This window comes from Rousettus aegyptiacus, unplaced genomic scaffold (assembly GCF_014176215.1).
Source record: "Rousettus aegyptiacus isolate mRouAeg1 unplaced genomic scaffold, mRouAeg1.p scaffold_m13_p_1, whole genome shotgun sequence".
NCBI classification, from domain to species: Eukaryota; Metazoa; Chordata; class Mammalia; order Chiroptera; family Pteropodidae; genus Rousettus; species Rousettus aegyptiacus.
Window position 1 is genome coordinate 11943044 of NW_023416284.1, and position 3476 is coordinate 11946519.

The window sequence follows — 3476 nt, forward strand, 5'->3', positions numbered from 1 at the left end:
TTGAACCAGCTCAATAAACTTTTTTTTTTTTAAAACAAGATGATGAATCTAACAATAAAACTGATTTCTGTGAAACTGAGTCAATAGAGAAGCACATCTTATATGTTGGCCCAAGACTTAGGCTGCCACAGTCCAGTGAACGGAAAGGTTTGGTAACCTGGTCTTCGTTTTTTCTCCTCGGCAAAGCACTGGGCTCCGCCGTGAGGTCCTGTCCTCCTCCCCAGATGCCCTCGCGTCCCATAGCTCTTGCTCTCGCCATATGTCACGGCTTTAAACTTGTCTGCATGGAAAGAGTGTCCTGAAGTCCTCCTGAAAGTCATTCCATGTACGCTTCTTTTAAGGTGGGCAAGAGCAGACTGTGTGTCAGGATGTCAGAGTTCTGACAGCTCTGCACGGGCACTCCCTGGCCTACAGGGCTAAGCCAGGCCCAGCACTTTCCTCTTGGAGGCCCTGGGTAGGTCAGCTACACCCACTTTGTGGTCACAGACCTCAGTTGTTCATTTAGCCAACAGCCACTGGGGGCCTGCCCCGTGTCACACTTGGTGGTTGGCATGGGCGCCCAAGCACAAAAGCATTGGCACGAAGATAGGCACTTCCGGCCCTCAACCCAGACCCCGCTGAGGCCGGCTTTGTCCATGAAGGACCCCAGAGTGAGGCCCAGGCTGGTTCGCTGCCATGTTCTCCCCACCTCGTGGAAATGCGACGGCAACTCTTTCTCGCCATTTCTAGTGATGGTACAAGGAAAACTGCTTCTTAGGGAGGTGAACTTTGCATAGGACAAAGCGTCATGATAAGCTCTTCCGGCATGTCCCCTGATAAAGTCCAATAGGTAAATTAGTCTTGGCAGCAGAAGGCTCAGCAGGGGAAATAAGTGACTCATCATCGAGAGTCCAGAACATTTTCACCAACAGATGGCAGGTGGTTTTGACACAACAGTCCTTGCCCTGAAAGTACCTGGGGACACAGCCAACAGCCGTCAAGCCGGGGCAGCCCTGCTGAAGGGTTGGGCCTGTGAACATGACTGTGAGCCAGCAGTCACCCACCCCCGAGCTCCCACACACAATCCTCAAGGAGCCGACACAAGTCTTGAGGCAGTCCATTTCCATTAAAAACCGCAAGGACAAGCAACAGATCACTATCACACGTTGCAAAAGCAGGAATTCTGAGAACTAAGATTCGCTTTTGTTCACGCTCTTACCTGCCATTTAAAATGGGGTTTTCATGTCAAACAAAGCCCAATCCCAAGAGGCAAAAGTTCCTCTTTACAGACTTTTTTTTTTTTATTATTATTAAGGTCTTCATAATAAGTCGAGATAAAAAGGTGCACGGTTTCCTTTGGTTTGGGGTATATTTTAGAAGAACCTTTCATATGGTAAGAGAACCTACTTTTCATCCTTTTATATGGAATGGCAAAGAAAACTAGATTATTTTACTTTAGCACTAGTTTGGAAGTCACTCTAAGAGCTAAGCAGGATCATGTGTTTTCTTAGCCCACTAAGCGACACATCAGAACAAAATTAAGTTCGTGACCGTGTCTACCCTCGCCCCAAAACCAGAACTCGCCAAACACCACCCTACGGGCAGAGGTCAGAGGCCACTGCAGAGGAGTTAGCAATCTACGTGAAGCAGAGCTTTGGTGACTCACCGAATGATGTTATAGCTCACATTATAAAAATAAAGTTGGGCGTTGTGTTTCATGTCTATACTAGTGACATTTTCCTTTCCCGATTAGGGCAGTTTCTCCCAGCCCCTTCCTACATCCGTCTGTGTTCCTTTACCTTCAGACAGTTTAGGAAGCAGCAGTGCTCCTGGAAGGGTTGATGTGGAAGAACAGATCTCTGGAGGTATTTTTGGACACACTGAAATCCTATCCCGAGAGGCTGAACAACTGATATTCATGCAGAACAGGGCAAATTTCCCCGAGTGGGAGGGAGACCAAGCCCTGCACTGAGAGAAGAAGAGGGTCCTTTGGCAGAGACTGTAGAAAGGATTCAGCACACACGCCAAAGTAAGAGCCAAAAGGAAAGTTTATTAGAAAAGAGGGCACACGCCACAGACAGAGCGTGGTCTCCTCTCAGAGGCAGAGCGTGAGAGGGTCGTGGACAGCGAGAGTAAAGGCAGTGAGAGGGACCCTGAGCGTTCAGAAAATTCAGTCTATGTATCATTCTTGAGCTCCTGTGAGTTACAGTTTAAAGACTTTGTTTACCCATTTCCTTTGATACGAACATAGACGAGGAAGGGGAAGGGAAGGGTCTATGCAGCCTGAAAGGCATGCAGGCAGTTCCCAGCCTTTGATCCATAGCTTCCCAAGGTTTTCGCCATAAGGAATGGATGATTTTACTTGTGCAGGGCAGACACTTCGAGACTGTTGTTCCCGTTCCCCCTTCACAGGTGTGGGGAATGGGTGGTTAGCGATCCCAGCAGAAACCTCCCTTTGTTCTGCAGGTGTCCTCCTGGCCTGGCTGCAGAGTCGATCAGTATATTGCAGTCTCTGAATGTAGCTTGATTTAACGTTTAATTATCTTGCCTACATTAATATGACAACTGCCAGTGGGTGTAATTAAGCATGCCTCCCTCTGATGGTCCTGTTCAGAGGAGCATTCAGCCTGCTGTGTTGAGAGTAGACTGTGGGGCCCAGGGTGAAAAATGGGAGACCAGCTACCGGAGGTCGACAGTAAGCAGGGGAGAGATGATGGTGGCCCAGGCCAGGGTGGTCGCCGCAGACGTCACAACAGGTGGTCAGATTCTGGACATAAAATCCATTTTCTGAAGAAAATCAAAGCAAAATAGTTGGACAAGGTGGGATTTACTCAAGTGGACTTAGTTCGACCACGTCACCAATGTGGACTGTTCTTGCAAAAACAAACAAAAAATGACAGCAATAAGACAAACATGTGGTGGGCAGGAGAGAAACATTGCCTAGCAGTGTTTCCCTTCAGATAAAGAAAATGTGTGACTATTCTTGATGTACAAAGAATCCCAAAGCTATTAATTGCTTTTAGAAGAGAGGCAGCTAGAAAGGTCACTGTTTCAATGTGTACCTTAAACAATTGCCGCCTAACTCTATGGGTATGATTACTGACCAAGGTTACTTCAAAAGAAATCCTTGTTCCGGTAAAATAACACATTGTTTATATCTCCTCTCCCCCTTCCCTCCCTCCCCTTCCTCCCTTCATTCCATTCATTCAAAGCCAGCAGCTGATTTGGGATGCATTTCTTCTTGGGAGGGCAAACAAAATCCATTGTTCCTTCGGCCTAATTAACAAAGCTCCTAGTTTCATAATTTTCATGCCCACCTTTTCTTTACAATGAGATCTGCGCAATAGGGCCTTGGTCCATTTTGTGACGAGCTGGGAACTGCACCTCTGACAGAGAGGTAGAGATGACGGGTCCAGTCGGTTGGTACAGCCTGGGTCTGCTCTGACCACAGCCCGCTGTCAACAAGAGAGGCCAGCCACCTGCAGACAAACCGTGGG